We start from the raw sequence: 21,105 nt of genomic DNA, 5'->3' as shown, positions 1-21,105 counted from the left end.
AAGAGTGAGAAATTGTTTCAGGAAGTCCTGACTGACTTTGAGGAAGTGGGGCCAAGAATATTGTGTTTAATGGTGTGTGAGTGGCATTTCTGTAGGAGTAGGAGAGGAGTAGGAGAATATATTCTGCATAGAAGCTGTGGTGAATTGTGGGTATTGCTGGTATTTTGTTTCTGATCCAGCCTTACATAAAGAGACACAAAGCTGTTACTTTGCATAAATCACACCCATGGTTTCTTGACAACCAAGAGAAGTGTAACCTTTGAAGTCATTCAGTAAATGTTTGAATGGCCATCTGCTTCCCCATTGCCCTTAAAATTTCGTGAAGTACCTTTCTCACAATGTTAATAAAGCACAATAAAAACTGTCATAGATTTTCAGGTCTAATATGTTATATAACATTAATTAATAAGACACAGTAAGAGTTATAATTAATTATAAGCTAAACTTGGAAAACAATTGAATCAAGTATCCTCACTTCATCAAATGTATTTTCCTTATTGTTGGCAAGTTAAGCTTTCTAAAATGTAAATTTAATGTGCATCTCACAAATGGAAATCATTCAGTGGTAACCTATAGCCTGTGGCAATTTGTTTTGTAAGAGAGTAATACTTGTAGTTCTGAGAAAAAAATGACCTGACATCTATTTTGTGTCCCTTATCCTTCAGGTTATCTGCCCTCTATATGCTCTGTCATAATTTTATCTCTTTGTTAGTTTTTGTTGTTGTTGTTATTGTTTTTATTATCAGAGACAAATGTAGGTCCCAAAGGCATGCAAATAGTTTGACATGGCAATTACTCCATATCAAAGGCACTGTCAAATGACTTTAAAATGCTATTCTTACTGTTCCTAGATCAAGTCCCTAGGATGCTTCAGTTGCATGAATGGTGCACAGAACAACATGACATTCTTCTTTAAGGTGTTCAGAGTTAAAATAAGACAGTAGCAACACAGGAGAAAAAAAAACCTGGGGATGTGGGTGTGTGAGTGTTGGATATTCTTATTAAAAGAATGAATGTGTATTGTTAAGAGAAGCTTTTTCTTTGCTAGCCGCTTTGGTTTATCACCCGCCAGTCGCCTGGGCTCTGCCACATTGTAGTCCCCAAATAAACACACAAGACGCTGTATTAATTATGAAGCTGTTGGCCTTGCTTGTTTCTTCCTGGCTAGCTCTGCTTTAAGTAATTACCCCATAATTGTTAATCTAAGTATGTTTCTTACCGGAGAGGTTTCCGGGCTTCCTACCCCAATGGCGTTACATCTCGACTCTCTTGTGTTTCTCCTTCCCAGAATCCTCCTGGACTCCTAGCCCCACCCATCTAGATTCCTACAGGCTCAACAGTACTTTATTGACAAATAACAGGTCTTCCCCAACAGTGTATTAGTGCATATGCTCCTGTTTGCTTGAATTTGGGCCACAAGCAATGCTATGGGAAATATTCACTCTTCCTCCCACCCCTGCAAGGCTGATACTGGCTTAATAAAGTAGTACCGGTTCTCCTTCAAGATGCATGAATTCAATTGGCTTGGTTATCCATACCAGGCATGACTTCCTTCTTAACAAATGAGGCTTACGTCAGATTAGAGATGTTAGTTACTTCCAAGGTATGCTGCCACTACTGACTACTGCACCCTTTGGCTAATCAGGCTGTTCTGGTCATTCCTGTGTTTCATAGGTATTTTTGGTTTTTTGAGACAGTAATTTCTCTGTATTGCTTTGGAGGTTGTCCTGAAACTTGCTCTGTAGACCAGGCTGGCCTCGAACTCACAGAGATCCGCCTGCCTCCTGAGTACTGGTATTAAAGGCATGTGCCACCAACACCCAGCAATTGTTTCATGGGTCTTAAAACTGAGTAGGTCTATTCTTCCCTACTTTGGAACCTTTGTGTGAGAGCTAGCCCTTAGGGAAAAGGCAATAGGTCAGTTCCAGCCAGAGGCTTCTGGGCCTGCTTCTGAAATGCATGCTATCTTCAATAACAGGGAATTATCTTATACCTCATATTGGAAAGAATGAGCAATAGCAGTAAATAGTCTGTAAAAGTTTTCAAGGCTCTTGGACAATGCTAACAATTTGAAGGACATTAGGTTTTTCCCATCTCTAGCTTTTGTGAATTGAACATCAATGAGCAAGACTGGGCAAATATCTGTGTAATAGGATATGGGATCTTTTGGCATATGCCAAGCAGTGGTATAGCTGAGTCATTAGGTAGTCTTCTTTTTTTTTGTTGTTTTTAATTTGTTTGTTTGTTTGTTTTAACCTTTCTGGGATTTCTCTATACTGATTTTTATGGTGGTCTTACAAGTTTTATGCAGTTCTATCTTCAGGGAATGAGGATATCTTTTCCCCCATAGTCTCTCCAGTTTTTCTTGCTCTTGTTGATCTTTGCCATTGTAAATGAGATTGTTTAGGGATGGTGAATATTTTTTGAGATATTTCTTTTTTTGTCATTTTTTTATTATTTAGGTTAGAAACAAGCTTGTTTCACATGTCAATTCCAGTTTCCTCTCCCTCCTCTCCTCCCCCTCCCTCCCCACCAGGTCCCCCAGTCCCCCACTCAATTTCCAGTCCGATTCCCAAGGAGGATGAGGCACTCCATGGAGGATCTCCAGTAACTGTCATTTCATCCAGGGCAGGGCCTAGAGATATTTCTTATCCATTGATTTATTTTTCTTATTTGGAGAACTCTGTTTATATTTTAGGCTCATTTTTCAAATGGGTCAGAGTTACTCTTTATATTTTTTTTTAATGATCAAACTGAAATCTTTATTTCCACACAGCAAAGTTTGCCAGATGAGAAGTGATTAAAAATAATCTTAAAGTATGACAATCTTGCTTTTCTAGAGTAGGCAGAGAAGTTCTATATCCTTATACTCTTTATATTTTTTTAAAATTTGTTTTTATGATTGAGTTCATTCTATATTTTGGAATCCTCTGATAGATTCAGAGATGACAACACTTCAGTCCCATTCTGTAGGTTTCTTCTTCACCTAGTTGATTATTTCTTTGTCTTTTCAGAAGCTTTACAGTTTTATAAACTCCCACTAATCCTCATTGGCCTTAATTCTTGGGTTGAAAAGTTCTTATTTATACCTATATCACTAAGGGTAATGTCTATGTTTTCTTCTAGCAGTTTCTGGTTTCATGTTTAGGTCTTTGATCTATTTGGAGTTAGTTTTAGTGCTAGGTGATAAATAAAGTTCTAATTTCCTTCTTCTGCATATGGAGATTCAGATGCAGTTTTCCCAATGTCATGTGTTGAAGATGCTTTCTTTCTTCTTTTTTTCAGCTTGTATTCTTTTTTATATTTTTTGATTACTTTAATTTTAAATAGCTTGCTTCACATGTCAATCTTGACATTTTTGGCAAGTATTATACTCATGTTTGTTTATTTGTGTTTGTTCCATTGGTTTACATGCTTTTGTTTTGCCAGTACTGTATTATTTTGATTATTGTGTATTTTTTTCTATTCCTTGGAAGAATGAGATGGAGATTTTGATTGTGATTGCATTGAATCTATAAATGATTTTTTTCAAGGTAGCCATTTTCACAATATTAATTCTACCAATCTATGAGCATGTAATGATTGTCTCTTCTCTAGTATCTTTTTCTTTCTTCAAAGTTCTCATGGTGTTGTTAATTCCATAGGTTTGAGAAGAATGACCACCATACTTTTCTGGTTTTCCACGTTTCCATTATTAAATCAGGTGTTACTCTGATGAATTTTCCTTCATTACATATGATTTGTGGGGTTTTTTTTTCCAAACACTCACTGCTCTTTCTTTGCTTTTTTTAGTTAGTGTTTTACCAGATGTGCTGTGGGAATTTTCTTTTCTGGTTATTCTCTTGGTGTTTTGGTTACTTCTTGGGTCTGTATGACTTGAGGAAGTTTTTTTCCCTATGATCTTATTGAAAATCTGACATTAATTAGGGATTTTTCTTCTTTATCAATACCTATAATTCTAAGGTTTAGACTTTTCATGGTGTCTCACATTTCCTATATGTTTCTTTCTTGTGATTAATTTAAAAAATATATTTCTGGGTTATTTATGCTCAGTCCTCTATTTTACCTGTGAGTCCTAATAGTGTATATTCTACTCAGTTCTTCTCCATGTAAGGTTTCCTTTGAGTTTTCTAGTTCAGTTACTGTGTTTTCAATTCCATCTCCATTCAGGCTTGAGTCTCTTCAATGTTTCTATCTCCTTATTGATTTCCATTCTCAGATTCTGGATTTTCTTTTTCATTTCCAGGATTTTTTTTTAATTTCACAGGCATTACCAGTGTATTAATTTGTCTTACATTCTAGCTCCTTAATTTGATTGAGCTGTTTCTTTGTGTCTTTTAAATTCCTTGGTGGAATTCAGCACTGTTCTTTTAAATTCTGTGTCTAGGGCTTCATCTAGGTTTATCTCATTGGCAAACATTTCCATAGGAATACTAGGTTTTGGATAGAAAATAGTCATTTGATGTTTAATATTGTTTGTACTTTTGTGATGAGATCTGGGCACGGGAACTTATTTTATTATTTTGAGTATGATATGGGCCCAGAAGATTGGAGCAAAAGAGAGGGTGTGCATGTGGGTTATGTATGTATGTTGTGTTGTGAATGGCTTGGATGGAATGAAGTCTTGTATATCTGGCTGGGTGTAATTGTTGGATGTGGTATGTTAGGGGATTATATGTTGAAGCATATCTACAGTGGGTTCTGGCAGAAGCTTAGAGATTAGTTGTGTAGGCTGGGATGACCAGACACAGCCTGAACACTTAATATGGGACCTCCCGATAAGTGACAATTTGAAGAGGTAGTATGGATTGGGAGGTTCAGGGGGACTCACTGAATGAGGCCCTGGAGAAAGAAAGATGTGGAGTGTCTGTTTGGGTGGAGAGATTGGATGCCAAATTTTGTTAATTATTATTAAAACTATTTTTATAATTCTGTGGTGCAACAGTATTTGCAGTCTCTTAAATCATTGCTACATATTATTCAGTTTAATTTTATTTAAGTCTTGAGTTATTAGGTAAAAAAGAAATTAAGTTTAAGCAATCATTATTTGTTGTTAATAACCAACTATAGAATACAATCCACTTTGCCCATAGTATGAAGATATTTAGTTCATAAACTGTTTCTTGTTGATGACATTTTAAATATAATGTTTTCTTACCATGGAAAACCTTTTTCCCTAAGAGACCCACTGAAAAGGAGCAAAATGGAAAAGACTTTATTTTGAATATAATGTGTTATTTTCCTTTCTCACACTAAAGTGCATTTTAAAATGTCAAAATAAACACACAAAGCCAAATTTACTTCTCTTGATCATGTTTGGGAACTGATAGCTCTATTTTAATTAAGTCCCTAAAGAATTTTTAAATGCGACTGTTTCTAACCTTGTAGATAATTTTAAAATAATTATGTTTATGGTTATTTGCCTTGTAATTTTACTTAATGTCATATTCAGCCACAATTTTGTTGTTTTTTCTTAGCCATGCCCCTTGAAATGATGAATTACATATTGGGTGATTTGTGAACTTCATTCTGCCATAGCGTTTTTTAATGCATCATTATATGAAGTGCCGCATTAACATAATTTAGAATTTATGTTTATATGAAATACCACAATATAAACTTAAATTCAGGTATAAGCAATGTAATTGTTTATATCAATTCCTTAGGATAACCACACCATCATTGAGGCATTAGTAGATGGTAATTTTAATTCCTCTATTCTGATGTCATAGTAAGTAGATATAGCAGAAGGTCTTGGCACCAATGTCTTTATTTTAAGGAGAAAACTTGTTTGATCCTTCCCCTAGCATTGATGTACATGTAGATACAGTTTTTAAGCAAAAAAAAATGAGTCCTGTTCATGAAGACTTGATGGGATAGAAGACAGAACTCTGAAGGAGAGACCCTCAAGAATCCCTTCTAGATCAGGCTGCAGTACAGGGGTGTGTCAGTGGAAGAGGCATGGATCTTTCACAAAAGAAGCTGCAACAGTCAGGTATTACAGAGAAAAAAAAATCATCCACTTAAGTTTTACTTTTTTTTTTATACACATTAACTCAACAGAAATCATGAGTGGACTTAGTTAAATGCAAAGCTGAAAAAAAAAACCTATAATGAAGTGTTCAGGTTTAGAGCCTGTCACTCTAAAATAAACTAATTGGAATTCATCAAAATTATAAGGACTCATTAACTTTTGGAAAAATGAATAATCTCCAAACTGAGGCAAATTGTATGCAAATCACATGCAATAATGAGTGTGTCTCTCATATGAACTAAAACCTCAGAATACGGATATCTTAGCAAAACCCCAATTGGGAAGTGCTTGCTCATAATATAGAATATATTGGAGAACAATAAATACACCTAAAGTATTTGGTATTGTCCAAGAAGTATATTGAGGGCTACAATGAGCTATTACTGTGTAACTATCACAATTAATAAAATAATGGTGACAGCATATGCTGGCTATGATCAAAAAAGGGTAGATACTGCAGAAGTAATTGGGTCCACCATGTTTTTGGCTTTGACTGATTTAACAGCGTTTAAAGGACAGTTATATTAACATGACAAGAGTTGTATGTTCATAGAAGGTTAGTATTCTTGGTCTTTGGATTCTTGAAAGTTTCAATTAGTCTAGAGTTGCCTGCTTCAGAATGAGCAAGTTTATCTCATTAAGACAAGTGATGCTGTTTGCTTTTCCTAGTCATAACACAAATTACTTGTCCTTAAAATGTTATTTTACTGATTTAGTTTTTCAGTTTCTTTCATCTATTTTGATTTTGATGATTTAGTTTCCTCGCAAGATTTCTATACATTTAAGTATTTTCTAATACTCCATTGGAAAGCATTTATGTATTTTTGCCACCTTTAGTTGTTACTTACTCTAAGAAAGGTATCTCTGTGAAATGTTCTGTTAGGGCCAAATAGGAAAGCAAAATAAAATGAAAGAGACAGTGAGGAAGTAAAAATTTAAAATTATGATTCTAATGATGCAGGAATGTGTAGGTTATGATCTTCAGGAAATTTCTGTGTGACACCGAGGGATGTTTTGAAGTGCAAGTCAGATAGAAGTGGACATTGCCACCAACCTTCCTATATCTATCCGGTGATTCGGGGGGTACAGAATTTCTTGTTTTCATAAAATCTCTTGTTCTAGTCTTTTTAATATATAATTAGATAATGTGACTTTGTTAAAGTCATCCAGGACACACTAATGCACAGTATTCCATATTGACATATGATGGCTTCCTACGGGAGGACAGTTGGAAAACAGTTAAGTAAGCTCCTTTGATTCTTCACATGATAGAACTCCCAATTGAGTATTGCTTTCTCTATGCTACAAGCAAAGCATTGTTCTAAGCATTAGAGAATGGAGCTGGATAATTATGTAAAATGTACCTTGCTAAAAATAATTTAGGAGGCAAATTATGTGAAAAGCACACAAGCATAATGAGCTATGTTTGGATCCTATAAAGCATATAAAATCTGGGTATTATGACACAAATCTTCAGTCTTACCTCTAGTGGAGGTGGCAAGGATAGGTGCTTATAGTATGTCATCCAGTGTAATTACATCATCATCAGGTTCAGTGTTAAAATCTTATCTCAAACAATTAAGTAAAAGTATAGGAAGGCACCCGTGGCAACTTCTGGTCTCTACATGCATGTGCATACAGGTTCATTGGACCACACGTGTACACACACACACACACACACACACACACACACAAATGGTGCCTAAGGTATAACACATGAACTTGAATTCCTGTCCTCACACATACTTTCATGCACTCATGAAATAACTCTTATCTTCCTTTGTTTATGTTTATTGTATATACTCTTTCACAAATACCATTCTTTTCAACCCTAGCTCATAAATATTTGAAGGCTGCTACTTTGGATCTTTATTTCATTATGAAGACTTTTGTTTCATACAAAATTGAAATATGTTTAATTGTCTCCTGTTTTCATGTTAGTTTCCCTGCTCAATTAGAGAATTTATAAGGGTTGAGGCCAAGTCCTCTCCTACCTCGTACCCTAGTCTAGTGAGCAAATGAGGAATAAGTTCACGAAAAACCACCTGATATGTTCTGGGCCCTGTGTCAATGGTAGTTTTCTATCTTTCTTCCTCCCAGCATCCCATCTTCAGTGAGAAAGGGGAGTCACATTAGCAAGTTAGAAATGTTGTGACTGTGACAGTTGTTTCATGTTGTATGTTTTTTGGAATTCATGTTGAGGAGGGGTTTGAAGTGTTCACAATGACAGTTCTTTCATCGTGTCATTGAGAAACAGCAAATATGACAAAACTAACCACTGACCTTTAGTGAAGCTTCAAAAAGTGTTGAAAATGTAGTCTGGGAGAACACGTCCAAAAGGAAGACAGCAGTTTTTGAATAAGCGGTTCTCTCTCTTTTTTTTTTTCAGAAAAAGTAAAAAGAAGGTTTTATTTTTATTTATTTTTTGAAAAATTCATACACATACACAATGAAATATGATCTTATCCATACCCATCTCACATCCTCAGACTACTCCCGTATCTCCCCAAAACATCCCACTCCCAGCGCCATGACCTCTTTTCTTTTTTAATAACTCAATTAAGTCAAATTAGCACTGCTCATATTTACATAGGTATGGGGACATCCCGGGAGCACAGAAAACCTTCTAGCAGCCATACCCACAAAGATACTACAAACCTTCCACAGATACTATAAGCTGTCAATAGCTCCTCAGTCAGGGAAGTGGCCTGGAGACCACCTCCCCCTCCATGCCAGAATTTTTGTTGGGTTGATCTTACTTATACAAGTAACCACAGATTCTGTGGATTTAAATGCAATAGCCACGTCATATTCAAAGACATTTCAGTTCTCTTTTAATATATCATTTTATTGATTCATTTTATGTATGCAGCTTGGGAAGGAAGTCAGGGGCCATTGCTGGCATGTGTAGGTCAGAGGACCTTTTGTAAGGATGAAGCTTTTTCTTCCTCAGTAAGAGTAGCAATCGAACTCAGGTCTTCACAATTGGCTGCATGTTTCTTAGTCTATTGAGCTATCTCACTGTCCCAAATAAGAAGCTTCCTTAAATACCTGATGTCACCAAATAATAGCAATTGCAATTTATATTCTCAATATGAGTTTTGTGTTCAAGAAGCACTGAAGGATTTTACTCCATCATATCTTCCTCTGCTTGGGCAAACATGCCTGGCCCTAAGCAGTGCCTGTGGGACCAGAACCCCAATGGTTTGAACAGTGGTCTCCATTCCTGGAAACAGTGGTTTCATGTAAGAATGCTGAGGACTGAACCAGAAAACCCTGTGGATGCTTGTATGTCTAGGGATGTGCTGATATCTAACAACCACTGTGGAATTTGCTGCATTTTTAGGAATAAGAATTAATCTTGGTAAAAGTAGCATATTTCGTTCTAAGGGGATTGAAAAGCCAATAAAAAATTAGTTAGATGGGTGTGATTTTTAAGCTGAACATAGATTTTTGAAAAACTTCTATGAACAAACATTTATTTATCAAATAAGCTGAAGATAAAAATACTAATGTTTAAATAATTAACTTAAACTAGGAAAATTGGGGAAAAGTGAATAAAATACTAGTGTACATTGCAATATTGTTTAAATGCCATCTTATTCGGTGGCAAAATATTTTTTCCACATAAGAATAACAGTAGATCATAATGATCTAAATATAAAAAAAACAAGCAAAACAAAACTAGGCTTCTTCCATTTTGAGTAAAATATGAAGGAACTGAATTTCAAATACATCTTCAATGTGTGAGGTATGAGCAGCTTTTATTTTCCTCCTTTTCTTTCATTTTCTATTCTTTTATCTTCTTTGTGTGTGCATGTATGTGCATGCACATAGGTGTGTGTGTGTGTGTGTGTTCATGCACATAGTTCTCCAAACTAAAATGCATACATCCAGAAAGGGCCGTGTGCATGGAGTTTTATAATGGGAATGGGGGAGGTGTGTTTTCTTGTCCTGTGTCTCTGGTCATTTCTTCAGTTTGCAGGTATTTCCTGTGTTGACTAAGTAACAGGTGCTCTGCTTTCTCTGGGGATTAAGAAGCCATGAACAAAATGCAATAGCTGTATGATGGTATCAGAGATTTATTACTTGAAAGAAGATCTGTAATAAATCAGGTTTTAAAGCCAGTTATGTAATGGCACATAATTGCTTTATAGAAGGGAATGGGTGGTTAAGTAGAAAATAGCTGTAGTATCACATAAGTGATAAATTATAAGGGAAAGCTTGTGGTTAGTAGAAAACGAAGTGCTCATAGATGTGGGTAGCATGAAATATGATTGGTATTAGAGTGAGACTCTGTCATAAATGCAGAGAATCCTAGCCAAAGTAACAGCTGGATAAGTGTCTGCAGGTGGCAGAATCTCTGTTATGCTTCAGGCACAGAAAGCAGACCAGTCCGTGCTTAGTTGGTAAGAATAATGTTAAAATATGAATGCCAGATCAGCATGGACCCTGTTATCAACCTGTTAGCTGGAGTTTATTGAAAGAGATGTGTGCCTCTGTTTAGTATGATAGGCATGGTCTCCCAGAGCAGGTCATGGGACAGGTGTAGACCATTGTCTCAACCTGGACACACATTGCACATTTGCAACGAGGCAGGATATAGATTATATGGTGATTTGATGAGGTATCCCACGTATTTCCAGGCATCTGAGTACTTGGTACACAGTTGGTGACTCTGTTTTAGTAGGTGTAGGAAGTGTGGTCTGTCTAGGAAAATATGTGACTACGGGTGAGCTTTGAGGTTTCAAATCTTTGAACACTTTCCACTGTTTTCTCTGTTTCCTGCTTGCTATTTCAAATGTGAACTGTCAGATGTGCTACATATCCAGGCTGTTGGTTACGGTTCTGCTTCCATATTGTGATGGAAGTGGGCTCTTCTTATCTGGGTTCATAAGTTCAAAATAAACCATCTATTCTTAATGTTCTGTAAGTTTTCTGGATTATGACAGTAGAAACGTAACTGAAACAGAAGACAATATGTAATACCTTGTGTGTAATACACACACACACACACACACACACACACACACACACACACACACACACACACACAAAGTATTCCATGGAGCTCTAAGAATCGAAATCCTTAAAAAAAGTAGATTTCTGAAATTCCCTTCTACATTTAACCATGTGGCCCACTATACTGAGGAACGTATGCTTTCTTGTTAGGACTGTATGTCTAGTACCATAATGCTTGTTTATAATGTATTGATTTATTTATTACATATAGTCCATTTTTATTCCAGAATACATCTCTGGATGTTTTGCTATTAAATCTCTTCTTCCTGGCTATATTTGATTTTTTTCGACCGCTTTTTTGTATGATAAGAGATCTGAGTTTGAATTCTTATTTCATCATTATCTAGATATGTAACCATGTGAAAGCTCAATATTGGTACTAGTACAATTGATATTGCCTGGAGACCAAATTATATGACCCCTGGGCCAAGTCTTGCTGTTGCTTCTGTTTATAAATAATTTTATTTTGAAATTCAACAAAACTTGGTACTTTACATGTTTTCTGTGACCTCCTTTATATAGGTGACAACACAGCTGATGTGTTTTATTATAAATCAAGACCTCCAATGGGCCACAATGCCTAGGATGCTTATTTCTTGCCCGTACAAGAGAAATTTCCTGACCTTTGTCATGATTTGTGCTTCTGTGAGTTGTTCTGGGAATTACATAATTAATCATGTGAAACACTCATTATAAAGCGTATCGTTTAGTTAGCATTTATTATGTAATCACCATTTTAATGAAATTAACTCTAAAAGTACACCTTTGTTTCTATATATTTTCACATATTCATGGAATAAAGAACCCAAGTTTCATGGGTATAATTTTAATTTAGTATTGATTTTGTTGACACTTGTCCATTTTAACATTAGCATAATTCCAGAATGCTGGAAGTTTTGTTTTGTCCCTGAATCTATCCTTGATATATAAATCATATGTATGCAAAAGTTCTTGATTATATTTTATCAGTATGGATGATTTGTTAAATTAATCATTGTAGAACCCTTTGAAAATCTAGGCAGCAATGTGCAAATGCAAAATTTATAAATGAAACAAACAAAAAGAAGCTTAAGATTCCTCAAGGATACTGATGCTACATGGCTCCTTCCTTTTGTTGTCCTCACTAGAGACTTATGCAACATTTGAGGAAATATTCAATATTTAATCATAAGCCTTCTTATCCCAGTGTAGGCTATACATGCAGGCAAATGTGAACCTTAACTATGGCCTAGACATACTAGTCTGTTTTTTAATTGCAATGTATATTTTCCTTAGTTCCCATGTGTGTTTCAACTTCTAATAAAAAATTAAGCATTGATGAGGAAATAAGATTAATTAAAAGTACAGTGATTTGAATTTTGCTAGTGATAAAAATGTTTTAAAAGATCCCTAAAGGAATATTATAAAAGATAATTCTTTACTCAAATTTTCTAACTTATTTCTCCTTCAGTCTTCTTCACTATGTTAGTTATCTAAATTCAAAGTCACCTAATCAGAGACACGTTTGTAGCTTTTCTCTCATACTATGCTTGTTGTTCATGTTGATTTATTTAAGGAGCTAAGGAGTTTTGTTATATGTAATTTTCTTTTCCTTTATGTATGTTTCTGTAAAGTAATTTTAGCTTGCTTTTTTTTCTTTCTGTTTCTGAGTTAAGGTTTTGTTTTCAAAAAGCTTTTATTAGGCATCTATTTTTGAAAACATTTTTCTTTGTGCATTATTAATTTATTTTAGATAACTTTGGCTTAAATTAATATAAACATGGTATAAAAGCTGATTCCTCTCACAAAGCATTCATGAGTAAGGAAACTGGGACTTACCAAATATTGCCTTGCAGGGACATAATGTGCAAAATTGTGGGAAATCTTTATGGTGAGTGTTCGAGTATGGGTAGAGTTATAAAGGAGAAAGATGGAAAATAATTCTGATATTTGGCTTCTAAGTCATCATCTTTTTCTTCTAAATCCTATGAGGGTATGTAAATTCAAGTTATTTAGTCCATATTCTGAAACTCAGATACCCTGATCTTGAATTTACCTTTCAGTCTAAATTTAACTTCATGGAAATATATAAAATTACAAAGAAACCAAGTTCTATATCTTCCTTCAGAAAGCATTACTCTGAAGTTTAAAAAAGATTACCTATTCCTGTGAGCTTTGGTAAAATTTGCTAGAATTCAGTTTTTACTCTCTTAATTCAGTACTATGTCTCTGTGTATTAGAACTATGTGGATCATTTTCGTTGAGTTAAATAAGGCATAAGTTTCTCATGAAATACATCAAAGTAGGGTACCAGATATCTTTCTTTTTACAACTCTGTATTTATATGTACACACGCACACACTCCATGGAATTGAAAAGAAAAAAGGAAACAAACATGAAAGTTAGGAAAAAACAGCCTTCTCGAGTGTCAATGAAGATCCGATGGAGCGTGCTTAGGTCTTATGGGTGGATGCTATTTTCATCTGTGTATGTGTCAAATCATCCTTTGAAATGGAACTACTTAAAAATAAGTTAATAATCATATATGTAGTTAAAATTTAATAAGACAATGAGGAATTACCAAGGTAAGAATTTCTAAGATATAAATATTATAATAGTTCATTTCAATGTTATTCTTACTAAAAGTAAGTTGGAATGAAAAAGTTATATTATATGCAAATAGTCAAAAAATTTCCAACTTTTACCTTTAAAAAAGCCCATAAAGGTTAATTAATAGGTAAAACATATTTGTCTTTCTATATACTAATCAAATACCCGCTCTTAATTTTTCATTTCATTACCAAGGTGGGGTTTTTAATTATGTTTGAAAAATGCATGTTTGCATGTTGCCTGTCTGTGGCTATCTAATCTTCAGTAGTTCATGACAAGAAGAGCAAGGTTTTGTTAGAATAACCTCTTCAAAGTTCCACAGAATCCCACAACTGTCTCTGACTAAACTCTAAGGATGCCTAAAAGCTTTCTTAGCTTGGCTTGCTTGTCAGAAGAAGATGGTGACAAAGTTATTCCAAGAATTAGAGGGTGTGTGTGTGTGTGTGTGTGTGTGTGTGTGTGTGTGTATGTGTGGTTGTGTGTGTGTGTGTATGTACATGTGTTTATGTATCTTTGTGTGATTATAGGTGTGTGCACATGTGTATACATGACTGTAAATGCCAGAGGGTATTGCTTGGTTTCTTTCTGTGTCTTTCTCTGTTGCCCACTCCATTATATTTTGAGGCTGGTTCTCTCACAGAACCTGGAGATCACCTACTCATCTAGATCTGCTGTGCTGTGTGTCGCAGGGATGCTCCTGTCTGCCTCTTCAGCACTCACATTATACCTGTGTGCCTTTGCTCCTGGCTCTCAACATGGATGCTTTGTATCTGAACTCAAGACCTCAAGCTTTCTCAGCAAGCACTTTACAAGCTAAACCATCTACCTAGTCACTATACATCTATTTTAGAAACAAAGATATTTGGAAAAGTACCTTTGGCAACAAACGTTCTTAGGAATGTAAATGACAGGAATCAGTGTAGACCCAAGTGATTAAAGATATACTATTTCCTGTATCACTCTGGGCATTCATTAACAAAGTACATAGTTTGTTGACTCACATTGGATGTTTCCCTCAGACCATGAGCTTTCACTTATCCTGTTCTTGGCACTCCATTGCTGGCTCTACCAGATTGTACATGTATACCCAACATGCTCACACATTTATGTGTGCTGAACATACATATGTATTCACTGAAGCAATCTCCTAAAAGTTTGCTTTAAAAAAAATCTTCCTTGGGCAGATGTATTTTCTAAATTAGAGAAAAGTCAGATTTGAAAAACTCTGTGTATTTTTAGGTTAGGGTTAAATGGAAGCATTTAGGACACAAATTTACCACTATGTTATTCTGTATTGCTTATTTGCTAAGGTATACCTGCATTCCAAGTGTGGTGGCATACATGATTAATTACAGCATTAGGTAGGCAGAGGCAGTCAGATCTCTGTCCAGCCTTGTATACAGAGCAACTTTCATGTCAGCCAGGCATATATAGTAGAAATGTGTTTCAACAACTGGCAAGCAAAAAAAAGAATACCATTTTTGACTTCAGATCACTTAGATAAAAACAATTTTGCTGCTGTATATTTTATGCTATGTTTAACGTGGGCCTAAAAAGAAATTATCAGGGTTCACTGGATATAATCAGATCAAATACGATGTTAGCCTGTATCATATAAAAAGGCACAGGCTAAAACTGAGATAATAAATACAAGTTAGGAATCTTCAGTGATTTAGCTTAAATGCTTCCTTTCCCAAGTATATATTATACAGTGATAGTATCGCATGTATATTAAGATAGTGTGGTCATGCCATGTTTTTCTCTTAGTTGACTGAATTTATAGTTTAAAACTTAAGCAAAAATACATCAATGTGTTCACTTAATTAAAATATGCTATTTTAGAGAATTAATTACTAGGAAGTTGAGAAGAGTTGTAGTGTGGCAGTTGGATCTGAGAGAAGTTATATGGGGGGTATTGGGTAAATATTATTAAAATACACTGTGCATGTATAAAATTCTCAATTAATAATATATTATACTGTAAAAAAGAAAGATGGTCTCAGAGAAACTTCTTTTTTCCAAGCCTATCTGGTTGCTTCAGATGTAATACAAATCAGAACATGAAGGATTTTGCTTCAAACACTCATGATTTAATCTGTAATAGTTCTACAGCTACATGGCTAAGAAAAATGTGCTACTTTTCTTGTTTTTTTGTAATTCAGTCATTGTTTAATAATTTCTTATATTTATTAGTATATAACATTAGTTCGTTTAGGAACATCTGTTGACCCAACACAGATATTATTCTGGACCACAAAAAAATAGAAAATTAGGGAAATAGATTTGAATTACAAAATGTGATTTCATTAAATAAATGTCATTATATCTGATTACACTTGCTTGCCAAGAAAATTTGGCTGTGTTGTATTTCATTACAAAGTTTATTGGCTGGCTGCAAAACAATCGACAATTTTAAGTTTGCAGATATTTTGGAAAAATCTTAATATTGGAATTATCTGTGTATGACATACTTTTCCTTAACAAATCATATTACTTGATTAGATACTGAATATTTCTACCATTTAAACCAATTAGAGTCCTGATTATTTGATTGCTGGGGATTCTTAAATATATATATATATATATGTATATCATCATCTGTGTGTTCAGTTTAAATACAAGACACCTGTGATTTAAACATTTTCATGACTGATAGTTAACAAGAATATCAGCCATGTTTCTGTATATTTTTCAAGATTTTTAACATAAATATTTAAAACAAATGTTAGAACCATGTTTGTTTCATTTAAGTGAAATTGGGGTTTGTTACTCAAATAAGTGAGGATATTATTTGATCCTAATACATGCACAAGTAGTTCGCTCTATTTAGATACTTCTCTAGAGTTTTCATGGTGGCCATTGGGTTAACTTTGGCATCACAGTCTAACTGTTACCACCTAGCTTTCTCAATGGATCAGACATTAGCTTTCAGCCAGGGATTATTAGGGGTGGGTTGAATGCCTTATAGCAAGAGAATAATCTGACAGTGAATGGCTGACCTTATATGTTGTCACACTCCAAAACAATACTGCCCCGATAAATTCTGCTTTATATTTTATGGGCTTCTAGTCAGCTGGGTATATCAACTGAGTTATGAGCTGTCTCATGACATTTTGAGGTAGAAACAGTCAATTGAATTTTTTATCATACCATTTGCCAGCCTTTTTTTATTCTTTGACTCAAGGTAAGCATTCAGTTGAGAGGACTGAGTTATGTAGCTAGAGAGCACACTATGCAGTATTTCCCATTAGGTCAGAGGTTGGAATACACCATGACTCCTTCCTCTCTACTCCAGAAAGATGGGAAAAGTACAATTCCTTAGTACTAAATTAAAAATTTCTAACACATAGCATTAGCCATCCTTCAGAAATCTTTATTTTGACACATGACATACTCATGTTAGCTAGTTCTAGTGGTATACTAAAAACAGCAGATGTTAGATGCCACAAATTAGTCCATTCATGTATGATATTGTTTTTACTGTCCACATCAAACAGGAGAGTTTATTTCAGGACATCATACTTCATTTAGATTTTTAAACTCTCTTTGAGTCATCTCAAAGCCTGCGTAATTTAAAATAAAAGGACATTAAAATTATGTTTGCTTTTTTACCCCAGAATAGTAACACTAATTATTTTATAATTCCTAGTCAAGGATAGTTTCTGATCTTGTATAGACCAAAATTACATAATTGATAATTAGGGTGGTTGACTATATAAAATAAACTGCTGCAAGTCTAGCTCAGGGCTAGTACCTGTAAATTACGTCGGCTTTTACTATTTCTAGGAATGTTTCCAATCATGTGCCATAGCGATTGTCTTTTTAACATTAGTTCTGGTATTGAACCCAACTCTTCCTGTTTGCATAGCAAAAGGGCTTTATCAACTGAGCTATCTAGTACCCTCTGGAGACTTAATTGTTGAACCTTTGCCTTTCACTTGCTGTTCTTTTTTTTTATTATTTTAAATAGTTTGTTTTACATGTCAATCCCAGTTCCCTTGCCTTTCCCTCCTCCCGCATAGGGGTTATCTAGAGTCTATCATTTCACTCAGGGTAGGGTCCAGGTACTTCCCTAAGAGTCCAGGCTGAGAGAGCATCCCTCTTTGTGTTATGGACACATGATGTCTGTTAGTATTCAATGGATAAACACTGATCTACTGCTCAGGACCCCATAGGTAGCCCAGGCCTCCTCACTGACTCTCACATTCAGGGGGTCTGGATAGGTCCCATGCTGGCCTCCCAGCTGACAGTCTGGAGTCCAAGAGTTCTCCCCTGTTCGGATCAGCTGTCTCTGCTGGTTTTGCCAGCCCGTTCTTTGCTAATTTGCTCATTGCTCCTCTCTCTCTGTCGCTGGGTTCAGTGTTTAACTGTGGATGTTTGCCTCTGTTTCCATCAGTCACTGGATGAAGGCTCCAGGATGGTTCTAGACATCAAGTTCACCATCAGGAATGGGCATTCGAGGTGGTCTCTACACTATTGCTTAGCTTGCCAATTGGTGTCATCCATTTAGATCACTAGAGGTCACAATGGTGCCTGATCTGTCTTCTAACCTATGATTCCCTCTTCCCCCTATCCTAGCCCCCAGTCATCATTCCTGTTCCTCCAAGACCTACTCTCTATTGAGAATTTTCTGTTTAGTTCTGTACCCCACCTTTTAATTGGATCCTTTGGTGTTTTAGAGACTTGCTTCTTTAGTTCTTTGTAAATTTTGGAGATTAGCCCTCTGTCAGATGTGGGGTTAGTGAATACCTTGCTTCATATGTCAATGGCAACTCCTTCTCCCTCCCCTCTTCCTGCACCCCCGACCATCCCCCCCCAGCCTCCCACCCTATCCTCACTTCCTTCCACATAGGGTATATCTAGAGTCTGTTATTTTATTCAGGGCAGGGTCCAAGCCCTAAGAGTCCAGGCTGAGAGAACATCCCTCTTTATGTTATGGTCACATGAAGTCTGTTTGTATGCCAAGGATAAATACTGATCTACGCCCAGGGCCCCATAGGTTGCCCAGGCCTCCTCACTGACTCTCACATTCAGGTGGTCTGGATCAGTCCCATGTTGGCCTCCCAGCTATCTGTCTGGGGTCCAATTTTATTGCTTTTTTAGATCAAGAAAAGATCAGGTGCACCACTATAGTAATAGGAATCAGTAAGACCTTTTTTATACTTCTGCTCTTTGTTAAAAACATGACAGAAATGCTATTTTTTTTCTCAGTGATTACATTGACATCACCTGTCTCCTGTGTTTGTCTCTGAAATACGATATCATATGGTTAGTTTTTCTTTTCTTTTAGCTTCACAGTTGTTACAATGCTGTTTTTCATATGACTCATTTTTACCTAGAAATTATTCAGTGAATGATATTTCTACTGTGTGAATTATGTAAATAAGTAGAAACATGTAGCCTAAGAAAAATGGAGTGCCAAACCCTAGGAAGAGCATGGAAGGCATTTGCTACATCTGGATGAGTTAAACCTTAAAAAAATATAAAATATTCTATACCTCTGCACAAATACAGACTAGTGAATGCCAGATAAGGCCTAAGGGCAGTTTGTATTGTCTTGTTTATGGTTTTATACTTTTATCATTGAAACAAATATTCTTTTTACCCTGAGGTGGCTTTTACTCAAGAAATACATTTAGTTGACTTTTCAGAGAGAAAATGTAGGTTGGAAACATGGCTTATTGTCTAAGGTCACTAGTTCTACAGTCATGAGGACCAGCGTTTGCATCCCACACAGCAAGCCTAGCATTTCATAAAGGCTCCAGTTCTGGTAGAATTCATTTATTCACGTTTGTGTGCATGGCAGCAACATGCACACATACACTCAGGCACACACACATATAAATAAGTCTTTTAACAAAAGAAAAGTATGTGTGAAATGGAGTGTTATTGAAAAAGTATTGTTCTTTTGAAAAACTTGTTTTCAAACTATATGTCTTAATGACTTTTCAATTGCCCTGATAAAACTCGATGACCAAGGCAACTCACAAAAGGAAATGATTAATTGAGGACTCACAGTTCTAGCGTGTTATGGTCCATGCCCCTCGTGGGAGGGAGCATGGCAGCAGTCAGGGGAGCATCACACTGGAGTAGGTGGCAGACAGAGCTAACTGGGAAAGATGTGGAAGTTTGAAATCACAATGCTTATCCTGATGACACAGCTTCTCCAAGAAGGTCACTCATCCTAGTCCTTCCCAAACAGTTTCACAAACTGAGAACAAGCATGCAAATATATGAAGGGCATATTCACTCAAACTACAACATGGTCTCAAACAATAAGATGGAAACATCAGTTGAGAATTACACTTGCTATCTGCATCTGACATCCTCTTGGTTTTACACACTCCAAGCTCACACATATTTACATATTCACCAAATACATGAAATGTGTCAATTAAATACAACGGGAATACACCTTCATAATTAACGTGAGCATTTTGAACTTCCAGTTTTTCTTTCATGTTTGCTGCATTGCTAATGCTTCAGGGTTTTTCCTTTCATATATTTTTCAAGCAATCAGTAAGTTTTAAAGTTCAAGGTACTTTATTTCAAGTAGGTATTAGCAACAGCGTTCATCTTCCCATGGAGGTTAGAGTTGTACTTCTGGAGTTGATTGTGATGACTTAATTTCTGCTTATCTTAGATTGTTCTTTAATATGAAGGAGGTTTAAAAATACATAAATTTGAGCTGTGTTAAAGACTTGTATACACTATTGCAGTTTTGTCATTAAGCTAAATGAGGTATTAAAGTCTTAAAACTACAGTTGTAATAAGATAGAGAATTCAACCATAGCTATGCATCTGAAGAAAATGCTAATTGACGTTGCCCTCTTTTCAATTGTTCAAAATAGACTTGCTTCATGGGGCGTTTTTAATTGAGTAATACAGTTCTTTTCCCTTCTGTTTTGATGGGTGTGGGGTCTATGTGCTATATTTTATTAAATATGTGGGGAATTTTTAATTAAGCTTTCATTTTTACTTGTATAAAAGACCACTCTAGTAAATTTAAAGTTTGTAACCATCTGATTAAGTCTTTTTTTATTATTTATTTCTTCTTTGGAATAGTTTCTTGAAGTTTTAGCCAAGTATTTAAAAAAGATAGTCATTGGAGCTATTTCTACATTCTATACTTAAAAATATTCAAAATAGAGAAAATAGGCTCCTCACATTACTATGATATAATTCCTCAAAAATCTTGATTAAAATTCAGTTATAAGTGACATTTTCATATTTAGTTATATTATCTCTAGTTGATAATCTGTTTGATAAGTGTAAAACACTGGGCAAGACACCACAGGCAGCTGTTTTGTAACTCTTCCTTTTTTCCCTTTATTTTTCCTCAGATTTTGAATGATTTAGTGGCTAACAGGAATTTAACTTACTTTCTTTTTAGAATGAGTTTCTTTCTACAAATGGTATTGCTTGTTTTATGGTATTTATGTTTCTTGAATGGCGTGCTT

At 35.4% G+C, this 21,105-nt stretch overlaps 1 protein-coding gene across 1 annotated transcript in view; it reads left to right on the top strand.

Moving 5' to 3' along the window:
* The window catches only part of Gbe1 (1,4-alpha-glucan branching enzyme 1), a 241,375-nt gene that overhangs the window by 135,937 nt on the left and 84,333 nt on the right, over positions 1–21,105 (top strand). The window lies entirely within an intron of this gene.

Source organism: Mesocricetus auratus, unplaced genomic scaffold, assembly GCF_017639785.1.
Source record: "Mesocricetus auratus isolate SY011 unplaced genomic scaffold, BCM_Maur_2.0 Super-Scaffold_100008, whole genome shotgun sequence".
In the NCBI taxonomy this organism is placed as follows: Eukaryota; Metazoa; Chordata; class Mammalia; order Rodentia; family Cricetidae; genus Mesocricetus; species Mesocricetus auratus.
Note: the sequence above shows the minus strand (reverse complement) of the source record. Positions and strands in the feature narration are given on the sequence as shown.